General features: G+C 39.9%; 1 long non-coding RNA gene across 3 annotated transcripts in view; it reads left to right on the top strand.

Moving 5' to 3' along the window:
- LOC114134738 (uncharacterized) overlaps positions 1-14044 on the top strand; it is a 76882-nt gene that overhangs the window by 31261 nt on the left and 31577 nt on the right. For all 3 annotated transcript variants that reach the window (XR_003593452.1, XR_003593451.1, XR_003593450.1), the window contains exon 3: positions 6405-6535. This is a non-coding gene — a long non-coding RNA (uncharacterized LOC114134738). The remainder of the gene's footprint in view (positions 1-6404; positions 6536-14044) is intronic.

The raw sequence follows: 14044 nt of genomic DNA, 5'->3' as shown, positions 1-14044 counted from the left end.
CAACCGACTTCAAATGAAGATCAGTGCAAAACACAGAGACACCAAAGCAACAGTTTTAGTTTTTCTCTTCTTAGAAACCGTTCATGCTTTGCTGTGAGAACCAAGGTGTTCAGATGGAGGGGATTGTCCCTGTAAAGGCTGTTTGATCTGTGCTATGATAGCGGAGGAATTCGTGGCGGTGCCATGCTGTCTGCTGCGTCCCCTCTCCTCACCTGGCGAGGCTGTGATTAAATATCATTTCCCCCCAGGGCGCAGGTAGAGCCCAGAGCCGCTTCCCTTTGCTGCGGGACGACACGCAGTCGCTCAACTCCCTGTTGAAAGTTTGTGGCACGCTAATGAGAAATCTGTCAGCGGCGGCGCGCTACGGGGAACTCGATGAAAAACAGAGAAATATAGATTATATGGTGCAGATTGTTGCTGAATTCCTCCTGAAACGGCCACACCTAAAGCTCTGCAGACACAAAGTCCTGATCCGCCTGTAACAGTACCTGAGTCGGTACCAGAGATCCGCCGCCAACCGGCTGCAGATCGTCTCTAAAAACAGAGGAACGTCTCAACACGTTTCTGCTGTTCAGAGTGTTTTTAAAGATTATAGAGTCGTTCAGTTTCCATCTCATGTCCTCATTTCTTAAACACTTGCTACCATTTCTTCTCTTCTGTACCATTTTATTTAAATTCAGTTTGTGCAGATACTTTCACTACTTTTAAAATCTGACTACTGAGGATCTTTTCTCTCCTGATGGTCCAGTCGACCCGGTTCTGGAACCAGAACTTCATCATCTGCTCCACGTCCAGTTGCTGTGGTTCTCTGTTTCTCTGCTCTCAGTCAAACCAACCTGTTCCCCTCCTGGCCTGTGGGGGCGCTGCACCAAGAACCACTGAAGGAAACGACACAAAAACCTCTGAAGACACTGAGAGCAACTTCCTTCTTCACCAGATGGAAACAAGATGGAGGCATCAGGTTTTAGTGTTGGAGGATTTCTCTTTAGTCTTCGGCTAAAGACCAGGAGCCATTTCTGCTGCTAGCGCTAGGCTAACATATTAGCTTTGGTTGTATTTACCCAGAAGGCCCTGCGCTGTAGTCCACTTCCTGCTTTTGGAGCGGTCTCTGGTCTGCTTGGCGTTCACATTTGTACTCAAACTGAACCAGAGTTCACTTCAACTAAACCCAGACGGAGGTTTGGAGGACCAGAGGTCAGAGGTCACACCTCACCAAACCAACTGGGCTTTCTAGGCAAACTGACCGGAGTCGGGTTAAAACAGGCTGAGTGCTGCCTGTTGTTTGTTAAAGTTTAGGAGGACCAGACGCCTCTTGATGATTCTTAATTTATTGTTTAATTGAGGTTAAAGAATTTTTTATTTCATCTTCATCATTCACTTTATTTCAGACACAATTTATGATCCATAGGAAAACAAAAGACAAGAACACAGTTAAACCTAACTTGATTTCCAACTATATGTTTGTGTTACTTTAATAGCCTTTGGTGGAGTTTTAGAATCTATAACTGAACAGTTTTTCTTCCTCCAGTGTCTCATCATCATCATCATCATCATCATTAACATTCTTGTGTTTCCTCGATCCAAACTAACACTTTTTTATGCTCAGCCTCGTTTAGCTCATAATATTTGTGTTTTTTTGTTTCCAGTTGGATTAAATCATTATGTAAATCTGCCTGGTGTCTATATATACTGTATATATATATATCTATATATGTCTATAGACATATATATGGAGATTATATATATATCTAATCTCCAGCAGACATCTCTTGGCTTATAAATCAACTTTACGGCTTCAGAGCTCTGTTTTTTCTGTAATTTGTGTGAGTGAGAGCTTTAAAACATAATGCCTGGCAGCCTGAAGGCGCCATAAATCAGGCGTGCCGTGTTTAAATGGCTCGGAGCAGAACATCCCTTTCTGTGCAGACGAGACGGACCCGACCCGGGTTACGGCGGCGCGTCTCCGCAGGTCGACGTCTGGCCCTGCTGCTCTCTAATCAGCCTGATGCTGTACTTACAAGGCTGACAGCTTAAGCAGCAGTTAGCTAGTTAGCCAGAGTTAGCTAGCACACCTCGACTCTCCACTTCTTCTTAGTGTTAGCATAATGGCTTTCTATGATTTTTTTCTCCTTGTTTATCTTTTTTGCCTTTGTGATTTTTACCAAATTATTTAGAATATTTTCCTCTGCTCCACCTATAATGCAGGCAACTCAAATCCATAGATTAGGAGAACACACACAGGATTTAAAGGGTACTTTGAATCATCATTAGCAATGAAACATAAATAGTTACAGATTTGACATGTGTGTAATTAAATGGATCTATAACCCATTATGGGGTTATAGTGATCTTTTAATATTTAGTAGCAGATTCTTGTCTGTAATTGAGAAACAGATAAAACGGTGAAGGAAAAACTGAGGAGTGATGACGTCGCGTTTCAAACGTTGAGCTCAGGAATCAGCTCAGGTCATGATGAACAAAACTTTCATTAGAGTCTGGACAAATTTAGCTGTAGATTGGATACCAAGCAAACCGGCAAGCTACATATTTAGTTCTAGACTATTTAACTCTCAGCAAAGTATTTTCCTTTCAGCTAAACAGTTAAGCTAAATATTTAGTTCATAGCTAAATATTTACTGATTACCTAAATAGGTTAATATTTACTTATCGAAATACTCAGCTGTGAAATATTTAACTTAGCTCTAAGCTAAGTATTTAGCTCAAAGCTAAATATTGGCGCTACATATTTAAATTAGTTCTAATCTAAATATCTATATCAGAACTAAATATGCAGCTTGCCGACTAAGTATTTCAGCTCAAACTAAAAATTTAGCTTCAAAGGAAATATTTAGCTTGAGCTAAATATTTTATATTAATTAAATATTTAGGCTCAAGCAAAAATTTAGTTTAACTAAGTATTTACATAAAGCTAAATATTTAGTTTGAAACTGTGACATTTATAAATGAATAAATAATACAGTAAAAATGACCTTGAAAATGTAACCCCTATTTTTTCCTTTAATAACAGACTAAGTTATTATTAGTCATTTTTGTCAGCGTCTCTTTCCAAGCGGCGGGCATTATGCGTGTGCAGTCGGCGCTTCATTCCTTTACAGCTCATATCGGTGAACTGAAGCGTCCCAGTCGGCGCCTCTGCTACTTACCTAATTAGCTCTAGGAGCCCCTGCATTATTAACAGACCCCCTAAATCATTCAGAGGGACCCTCGTGTGTGTGTGTGTGTGTGTGGGCGTGTGTGTGTGTGTGTAAGGGGGGAACATACAGGATCACTGCGATAATGTCCTCCCCTATTCACGACATGTCAGACGTAATTATTCACCCTGGGAAGACACCAGAACAGAAGTAATGGCACCCATCTTGTGCCCAACCCCCCACTGACTGACTGGCAGGGGAGGGACGATGGCCGAAACGTCTGAGGTCACGAGCGAACGCAGAGAAGTCGTCAGGAATGGACGGATAATGTTTGTGTTGTTGTGTACGTGAATCTCATCAACACCAGCAGCAGTGTCATTTTCAGGCCTCATTTGCTTATATCACATGTAAATAAATCGCGTTAGAGGCGTGTTGCTTTGAGCGTCGTGTAGTTACTTTTACTGCCGGGTGACTCACGATTCCACTGAATGAAAAATCTAATTTTGGGGAACGAAACGTGGGTGAATCATGTTCAGTTAGCAGCTGGAAAGAGTTTGCTCTTTTTTTATATGTCAGTGAGACACAAAAGTCAACACACACATCACTTCCTCCCAGGCAGCCAATAACGGCCGCGCATGGTGGTGATTCTGTTCTGCCTGGGATAATATTTGGCTAGGCTAACGACCAGCAGGACACATTACGTTTACTGGAAAGAGCCGGTTTCCTGAAGGTCCAAAGTACTTCCTGAATGTTACTTCCTTTCCTGCTTTTACTGCTGGCAAGGAAGTTGGAGCATGGATATTTTGTGAAGATTTAATGTTGTTAAGGAAGTCTCTTCAGATAATTTTAAATAAATCACTAATCATAAATATTAATTCTGACAACGCTAAAGTGCTACAACTGCAGGGAATTTAGCTAAAACTAACACAAAATAACTAAATCAACGTGGGATATATCAAAAGCTAACACTAAAGCGCTACACCAACATAGAATTTAACTAAAGCTAACACAAAATGCTAAATCAGCAGGGAATTAGAAAAAGCTATTGCTAAAGCGCTACAGCAACATGTAATTTAGCAAAAGTCAGAGCTATACTTTTGCTAGTCCAGTACCCTAACATTGAATTTAGCAAAAGCCAGGACTTTTGCTGGTCTAGTAGACCAACATAGACATTAGCAAACATGGACATGTTGCTTGTCCAACATGAAAATTAGCTAAAGCTAAAGCGCAATATCAACATCAAATTTAGCAAAAACTAACACTAATTTGCAACAACATGGACTTTAGCAAATGTTAGAGCTATACTTTCACTGATCCAGTATGTCAACATGGAATTTAACAAAAGCTAATGCTAAAGCGTTAAATTCAACCATGTTTATATCCACCATCTGTCAATGACGAAAATATGTTTCAACATGAAATGTCTAAGACTGTTTAAGACTTTAGTGAAGGTGAAACGACAGAAAACATGCATCCTGTGTTTTAGCTCATGCTACTTTGTTGCAGAGCTTTTCTCTGTTTTGAGTTTTTACAGGGAACAAAGTGGATTACAGACTTTTTATTGCAAGATGGGAAGAGAAATGTAATGGGAAAAAGAATTAGACCAGATAAAACTCAGGCACGTCGTTAATCTGCCCTGCCCCTCCTCTCTCTGTTTCAATTAAGAAAATGACTTTTTAGTTCAATTAACAATAATTCACGCTTAACTGAATAAAGTTTATTACACAATCAGGGCAGCAGCAGCGTAATGGAGGGGGACAGGAATGCCCCTCGCTGCAGAGCGCCGCTCCGGCGTGCGGTCTGAGCGTTGATGACATCACGCTGTCAGACAGAGGAAACTCGTCATGCTGCATCACAGCAGTCACTGCAGCGCAGAACTATTAACGCTAGCAGTCATAAAGCTTCCATATAAGGCAAAACATTACTGAGAAACTGCTGTGTAAGCAAAACAAAACTTAATTCAAATTGTCTGGTTTAGGTTTTATATGAACAACTTTAAGGTTTTGACTTGTAAAGTAACAAAAGTCAAAAATAAACAACAATTTTGGTTAATTAGTTGGTTATAAGAAGAAAAGTGGGATTCATTTTTAAAAGTTTAAATGTTTTCACCATGTTTATTCATTATATAGTTTAAAATTAGATATTAAACTATTATTAAATTAAACTAGATAAATAACTAACAAAATATTTAGCTATATTTTTAGTTTCTAAATTAAATATTTAGCTTTCTGACTAAATGCTAGCTTGGAACTCAATGTTTAGTTTGCTGAATAACTAAATAGACTCCACTCAATATTTAGCTTCCAACTTAAGAAGCTAACCAACTTATAACTTGCTAAATATTTAGTTAGACTCTTGCTCAAACTAGATGTTTAACTCACTAAATATTGAGATAGAATTTAATTTATAAATTAAATCATTAGCTTTCTGACTAAATATTAGCTTGACGCTAAATGTTTAGTTTGCACCCTAACTAAATAGCCTCAAACTCAATATCTGCCTATTTAGTTAGCTTCTCAACTAATCAGGAAGCTATTTAGCTTGCAAAATACTTAGTTGGCAAGCTTAATATTTAGTCTCAAACTTGATATTTAACTCACTGAATGTTGAGCTATATGATTAGTTTTTAAATTAAATATTTAGCTTGCCAATTAATATTTAGTTTGGAGTCTTACTAAATGGCCTGAAACTAAATATTTAAATTGCCAAGTAAATATAGTAATTAAATACTCAGAAAACTAAAACATAAAACCAAATATTTAGCTTGATGATTGAGAAGTTGGTTTGTAAGGAAAATAATTAAAATTGAAAAAATAAATATTTAGCTAGCTACCTAAATATTTAGTTTGAAACCCAACTAAATGGCCTCAAAGTACAACTTTAGCTTGGTAACTAAATATGTAGCTAGCAAGCTAAAGCTAAATCTTGAAACTAAATATTTATTTTGAAGCCAAATATTTCACCTCAAGCTAAATCTTTAGCTTGATAAACTAAATATTTAATAACATAATGAAAATATGATTTAATCTTTTTGCTCATATAAAAGGCTAAATAACCCAAATAGTTTACTATTACTGTGTATGCCCGCCATTGTTTTCTCCTGTCAGTCACTCATTCCTTCATTTTACCTGAGAGCTGAACAGTGAAGCTAGCTAGCCTGGAGCTAACAAGGACAGAAACATTCCCAGATTCCCACCAGGTTCTGCTCTCTGGTTAGTGTCAGATTTGATCCGTATTTCTCCGTGTTTTTAGTCTTTCCTGCTTCCCGTCTGACTCCAAATATCTGCACAGACCAGAGACGACTCGGCGACTCGAGGCTCCGGTGAGAGAGAAACGAGTCCGGTGGATGTCTGAGACGAGTTTCTGAGTTTGAGCCGTTAAAGGTGAGAGGAATGCAGCGGTACGGGTCCAATAGTGAGTAATGGAGATGGATGAGCGGTTGTGTTATTTTCTGGTCGCACGCTGTGACCCCCGATGCATCCGGCCACTGGAGGCCATGTTGGCAAGGGCAACAAATGATGATTAAGGACAGAGGAATGATGGGAAAATGTGGATTAATGACGCCAAGATGGAAATAATAGCCGTGATATCCCAAAACTTTAGAGCAGTGGATGGAGAATAAGCTTCGGATCCACTGGAGTGTAAACGCTCGCTTCACCTTCAAGGTGATTTTAGGAACGAAGGAGGAAAAATCAACTGACTTTCATAACTTTAGCATTGGGGACGTCTATGCCAGCTGCTGGTTGCTGTGTGGAAATGTTGCAAAATTGTTAGAATAACAAAGAAGATTCTGATTTAGGGGGGAAATCGTTGAATTTAAAATCATTTTGTGACTTTAGGAAAGTCAAAAAACATTACTTTGCCTATAAAATAATTAATTTCCCTCATAGTTGTGAAAATCCAGAATTAGAAAAACATCCTAAACAAAAAAAGCAGTCATGGTCTTGGACCATCACAATTTCAAACTAAAAACTTAATTAGCAAGCTAAATATTTAGTTTGAAGTTAAATAATCAGTCAGATATTTAAGTAGCCAGTTAAATATTTAGTCTAAAAACTAAATATTTATTTTCCAAAAGAAATATTTAGGTGGTACTCATATTTTTCTTTGAAGGTAAATATTCAATTAGCCAGCCAAATATTTAGTTTCTCAAATAAATATTTTTTTAGTAAGCTAAATAATAGTTTGAAACTAAATATTTAGTTTGCGAGCTAAATACTTCAAGCTATATATTCAGATAATATGCAAATTTACTAAAATAACCAGAAGTTGACTGTCAAAATAAAAGCTCAATCTTGTGAAAGCATATTTAGTTTAAAACGAAATATTTAACTAACATGCAAATTCAATAGCCAGACGTGAAAATAAAAGCTGGGTGTTAAGAAAATGTATTTAGTTTAGAAACTAAATGTTTAGCTCGCTGGTTTGAAACTTTCACATTTATAGATGAAAAAAATAGGTGGAAAATATGACTTTGAAAATTAAACCACATTTTTTCTCTTACTAAAGGCTAAATATTTCAGATTGTGGCTGTTTTGACTTTAAGGTGCAGAAAAAGTTCAGGCCGCGATTCGAACAAGATGTTCTTTTCCTGTGTCGGATTTTATTCTCTGCTCTGCTTGTTCATCAGCAGAGAAAGAGAAAATCACAAAATTTGATAGAATTGTGAAATATCAGAATATTCAGAAGAGCTGCTTTGATTTTAACTTTTTTTTAAAGGTGTTATTGGCTCTGGTGGCCTTTATTTGATAGTTAATTGACAGGAAAGTGGGTAATGAGAGAAGGGGGAAGACATGCGGAAAAGGTCGCCAGGCCGGAAATCGAACCTGTGACAATCGAACCTTGACGCGGACCTTGAGGACCGCGTCAAGGACTAAGGCCTCCTTATGTGAGTTGTGCTTAACCCCTGCGCCACCACAGCACATCCCTTAACTTTTTTATCTGAAGGCCAGTTTATATAATCCCTGGATTAATTGTGGCGTAATCCCACTCAATCCCACTCTCTGGCAGGACTGAGATCTCAGGTCGGGTGTCGCCCTCAGGGGAGGCAACTACTGAAATAAAAAAAAAACTCAGAAATTTCTGAGTTTTCTTAACTTTTTTATTTCAGTTTTTTGACAGAAATGTACTTTTTTCCCATCTACATCGGTTGGCCATTAGGAAAATGTTATAAAACAAGCTGCTGTATCTTACTGAAAAGTTACTTGTTAGTTGGTTTTGTCTTATTTCAAGTGTAGAAATATATTTTGTCTAGAAACCAGACCCTTATACTTGGTAAGGCTGAGTGTTTTTGCAGTGCATCATGAAAAGCTTCACCTTCCCTCTCCTGCCGCGTCCTGCTCAGCTCCGTACATCTGCGTCTGTTTACCAGCCTGCCTGTTTCTGCTCCGGTCTCAGCTGATGAGAGCAGCTCCCAGCTGCTCCTCTGCCGTTTCCCGCTGCTCGGGTTGCGCTGCTCCTGCAGGAGCTTGAGCAGCGGTGCTGCAAGAACACGATGATGAGAGTCAGAGGGAAAAAGATTTAATGACCATCCAGACCGAACACTATTTGGGAAAACAAAGTTTCTCCAGCAGTTTTGCAAACGTTCATTTGTTTTTATGAGAGATTTGTAATTAAGAGGAAAATATTTCACTCCTCGTCTCGATCTGTTGTTTTTCTGATGCTAAAAAAAGTTAAATTACTTGTTTCAAACTTTTTTTATGTATTTAGAAGAATAATCAAGTTACAGATATTCTAGGTTTTTATGGAGATACATATGGCACAGCATTAGAGCCAAAATTACACTAGAATTCACATTTTGTAAATTTGTGTACTTCCATTTGGGTTTCTACTGCTCCTATAAACACCCAAGTCACTTAAAAAGCTTTCCAGATGTTTTTTGCATTAAGTTAATGTTTTTAGTGTAAAAGTAGTGAAAATGAGCTATTTCAAAAACCTCCAGGATGTAACTTCACAAATCAGCAAGCACTGCCCCGTTACCCAGCAACCCTAGCAAAGTTCCAACCGTTACCTAGCAACCCCAGCGGAGCTCAAGCACGTTTGATTAGTTGGTTTCTGCTGTATGCGCAGTACAATGGCTGCTGGAAAAAACAAGTGTTTTGTTGTCGACTTACCATCCAGAACCCACTGACTGCATTCTTTTTTTAAAGGTTTTGTTGGCTCTAGTGGCCTTTATTTGAAAGTAGTTCAACAGGAAAGAGGATAATGAGAGAGGGGGAAGACATGCGGCAAATGTCACCAGGCCGGGAGTCGAACCTGCGACCACCGGCAGGTGGACACGTGGCCTCGTGCCGGAGGACACGAGGACTATGGCCTCAGTACGTGGGTTGTGCTTTGCCCCTGCGCCACCACAGCACCCACTGACTGCATTCTTGTTGATTGTGCAGGAGGCTTCCACTTCTGCTTGTCAAAGATGTGTGGTTGTATAATTGCGCATCTGTTTGCAGCCATTTTTATGTGGGAGTGTAAACATTGAGTTGGTGGGCGTGCCCACCAACTCAATTTAAATCATTTTTAAACCCAGATTATTTGGGTTTAAAGTTATAAGAGGCTGTACAATAGTCTTAATTTTGGGCCTAATCACGTACCGTAGATACAATCCAACATTTGCAGCATCTGAAAAAGGAATGACACATACCAAACTTGCTTAGGTTGCCCCTCCCAGATAAATATCTTTTATTTTTGGAGCTCTCGTGTACCTCCCTTAACACAGTGATGCCCTGGACAAAGAGCCGTGTTTTCCACATGAGAAACAGCTCTTTCAACCTGAATGTTTCTCTTTTACAGTCTGCGTTAGAATCATAAAAGTTAAAGTTTTAAAACAGTAGCTTTAACTTAGCTGCTAGTTTTCAGCGTAATGACATGATGTAGAGAATATTTAAATGTGGCATGGGTCAAATTTTTTTTTTTTCTTTTCTGAGAGCAGAAAGAGTTTAGTTACAGGCCATGTAGAGAAAGGTGAAGAAAGTGAGGATTACTAGCAAACCGTGTCTTCAGGGGAGGATGGGATATCAGTGAGAACATGACATCACCTGGACAGATTTTGTTTCTGGAGTTACGTTAAAGGTAGGGTTGCTACCCTAAAGTTGTTGGATTCCTTTTTAGTGCAGAACAACCAGTTTGTTTTATAGCTATAAGAGAAAAATGTCTTATTAGGTGTCATAAGTGAATTTATGACGTCAATTTATTGAAATGTTTCCTCCATTTCAGGAAATGAAGGTCAGATGAAGCCAAACGTACATAATTTTGCAAAATGTTTCATCGGTCTGTCATAAATTTCAAGTAAGGCTGTTTTCCTTCCTGATGGTCCAGTCGACCCGGTTCTCCTGGAACCAGAACTCCATCATCTGCTCCACCTCCAGCTGCTGTGGTTCTTCTTCTCTGCTCTGAGTCAAACCAACCTGTTCCCCTCCTGGCCTGTGGGGGCGCTGCAGCAAGAACCACTGAAGGAAACGACACAAAAACCTCTGAAGACACTGAGAGCAACTTCCTTCTTCACCAGATGGAAACAAGATGGAGGCGTCAGATTTTAGTGTTGGAGGATTTTTCTTTAGTCTTTGGCTAAAGACCAAGAGACATTTCTTCTGCTAGCGCTAGGCTAGCACGTGAGCTTTGGTTGTATTTACCCAGAATGCCCTGTGTTGTTGTCCACTTCCTGCTTGTGGAGCGGTCTCTGGTCCGCTTGGCGTTCACATATGTGTAGAACTCTGATGTGGACCAAACAATGAACTTTGGTCCTCCTTCTAACTGGAGAGAGACCAAAAACCAGCAGTTTCTGCTCCAAAAGCCGGAACTGGACTACAACGCAGGGCATTCTGGGAAAATACAACCAAAACAAACGTGCTAGCCTAGCACTAGCAGGAGAAATGGCCAAAGAGAAATCCTCCATCCTCTAAACTCTGACACCTCCATGTCTGTTTGCATTTAGGGAAAAAGGAAGTTGCTCTCAGTGTCTTCAGAGGTTTTTGTGTCGTTTCCTTGAGTGGTTCTTTATGCAGCGCCCCCACAGGCCAGGAGGGGAACAGGTTTGGTTGGTTTGACTGAAAGAAAACCACAGCTGGAAATAAACAAATGTTGCAGTTTTGTTCCCAAATCAAACCGAATCTACTGGACTATGAAGTGTGAAAACAGTCTAATAGACCAGAGAGTTTGTGGTGGTACTGTGTCAAAATATGAAAAATTCAGTTCTTTTGAGCAGTTCTGCAAAGAGTTGCTTAACTAATATCCTCTTAAACTCCCAGGGCTTTATGAAAATTTTCCAAGCATTCTGTCTTGTGAAATATTCCTTTGGTTACACTTTTGCAATTAGAAAATGTAAATAAGACAGGTGCTGCTGGCATCGATCAGAGTCTGTATTTGTTTTACCTAAAGGCATGTCAGATCCTCCCTTTGTAATAACGCACACGCTCGCATGTTCTCACAACAAGGTCACTTCTCACTTAGCGGTCTCCCTGCATCCGGAGAGGAGCAAACTTTCCTCCCTTGGAGGATGGAGGACAGACTCGCCTTGTTTCTGACTGACATATGTTCGCTGTGTGAGAGAGAAGAAGTGGGATCAACACTCTCTGCGCATAAGGAGAGGTACAGCTGCTAGATAGCATTTCTTAGTTTGTGTGTGAAGTGAGGGGAAGAGCGCGTGTCGGGGCGGACGCACGCAAAGCCAGGCGAGCGACTTCACACGGGCGTAGTAGTAATGAAGCGTGCCAGTGTGGAGAGGGTGGAAGTTGAGTGTCAAACCGATGAGGAGGAAGGAGGAATCTGTACCATTTGGTTTCCAGTATGTCTCTTTTCCGCTGCATTTTAATCACCTTCCTGAATGCCAAACGCTCAGACTCAGGAATAAATCCTTGGTTACCAAAACTGACCAAGATGACAAATGTGGAATTTTAATAATTGGACCGCGGACAAGCAACTTTTAGAAGACAGTTTTTAATATTCAGATGCCCTCCCACTCACAAAGGCACACGCTGACTACATTTACCAACACACACACACACACACACACACATTCAGTGTTTTATGCCACTGGCAACTGCCTTATTCCCACCAGCTGTCTCAGTGCATAAAACCCAGGCTTGTTGTTAAGTCTGGGGCTTAAAAGCGCTGCCAAAAAGAACGCCGGGCAGGAACAATGGCGTTAATTCTGTTATTTGAGCCGCCGCTCCGTCTCAGCAGTTAAAAGCGCTTAAAACTAGCAGCCGGTGTCAACAAGGTAATAAAAAGAGGCACTTGGGATGCGGATGGTTGTGCCTGACTCATATGGATCAGCGGGATAACCGTCTTATTTGAAACAGTAGAGATGGGAGCAAAGGGAAGACAGATCAACAGCGGATAATCTGCTGAATAACACGGACGCTGGCGGTAGTTTCAGGGAGTTTTGTGCTGTTGAGCAGCTAAATAGTCATTCCTCTTGGGAAACTTCAATTAGACAGACCAGCACAGAGTAGGGCTAAAACGATTAATCAGATTCATTTTGATTAATCAATTATTGAAATCAACTAATTTAGTATTCGATTAATTGTGTAAAAAGATAGCGAATTTGCTGGAGGAAAAACTCACTCAGAACTTTAGAAATATGTACATTTAGGATAAATAAAGTCTGTCTGTAAATCGTTCTACACAGAACTTTAATAGCAGTTTTATTTTCATCAGTTTCAAATTACAAACAGATTTATTAATAATTGATGATGTTAGGAGTTTTCCTTTAGCTGCAGATGCACGCTTTGCTACAAATGATCAGTGGCTCACAGAAGGAATGCTGTGTTGCTTTTTAGCCAGTAAAATTTTTGTTTTCTTCATTTAAAAAGTAAATTATTTGTTTATTTGCATTTTTAATATTTAATTTTAAAAAAGGCTTAAATGAAAAATTTGCAGAATCTGCCAATTTTTAAAAATCAGATAAACCAGTTAGTCCAAATAATCGTCAGAATAAACGATTAATCAATAACTGAAATGATCATTAGTTGCGGTCCTACCACACAGCTTTGCGCAGCAGAAAGCACAAGTTGGAGGTTGTGCTTTTGGAGAGCCTCGTTTGGTTTCCTCGGCTGTTTCCCGTTGCTTGAAATGTCTCTCTTCCTGTGACATCACTCTTCCAGCTAAGTGGTCCTCTTCCTCTCAGGTGAAAAGTATCGCTTGCTGCTGCGCCTGCCAAGTCAGGAGTGCAGAAAACTTTAATTTCCCTCATTCTGGCGACAGTGCCAGAGATTTGGTGTCCATTAGCCAACCCTTGAAACACGAGCTGACGTGGACTTGGACTGAGCCGTTGCGGCATTATCTAACTCAAGAAGCAACGTATCATCTTTCATATTCCCTTTCTGTTCTGCTTCCACTTTTCCTTGTTGTCCTTCCTCTGTGAGGGAGTTGTTGAAGTTCCAGAAAAAAGTCAACTTGCCTGGACTCGGGCCACGCAGTGCATTACAGCACACCTCTTCTTTGCCGCCCATTAACTTGTCCTTCACGATGCGTCAGTGGCTCGTAAACGCCTCGGCACTTGAGAACTCCAGCTCCCCTGCTCTTAAATCCAAACACCAACAGTCTGTAAAACATCTTAACCGTCCTCATAGATTTGCACTGTTGCACATTCCCTTTAGAGTGAAAACGAGACCATGAGTCAGCAAAGGTGTTTGCAAAAATACAGCGTAAATAAAATCGGTGCAGGTTCTGCCAGTAGCAATAAAATCAAGTGAAAGCTGCCAGAAGGAAGCCGAGTACCATCTATTCAATTCACTTCATTTCTACGGCGCTAAGTCACAGTAAATGTATTTTCAAGACACTTTGCAAAATAAAAAGTAATTAGTAAGTAAAAAGTAAAGAGAACCCAAAATACTCTACGTGTGCTTATTTCATTGTGTGGATAGAAAGCCAAGGGAAGAAAGCAACTGAACTAGCAT

Source organism: Xiphophorus couchianus, chromosome 19 (assembly GCF_001444195.1).
Source record: "Xiphophorus couchianus chromosome 19, X_couchianus-1.0, whole genome shotgun sequence".
In the NCBI taxonomy this organism is placed as follows: domain Eukaryota; kingdom Metazoa; phylum Chordata; class Actinopteri; order Cyprinodontiformes; family Poeciliidae; genus Xiphophorus; species Xiphophorus couchianus.
The sequence above is the reverse complement of the archived record's forward strand: the minus strand, read 5'-3'. Positions and strand labels throughout refer to the sequence as shown.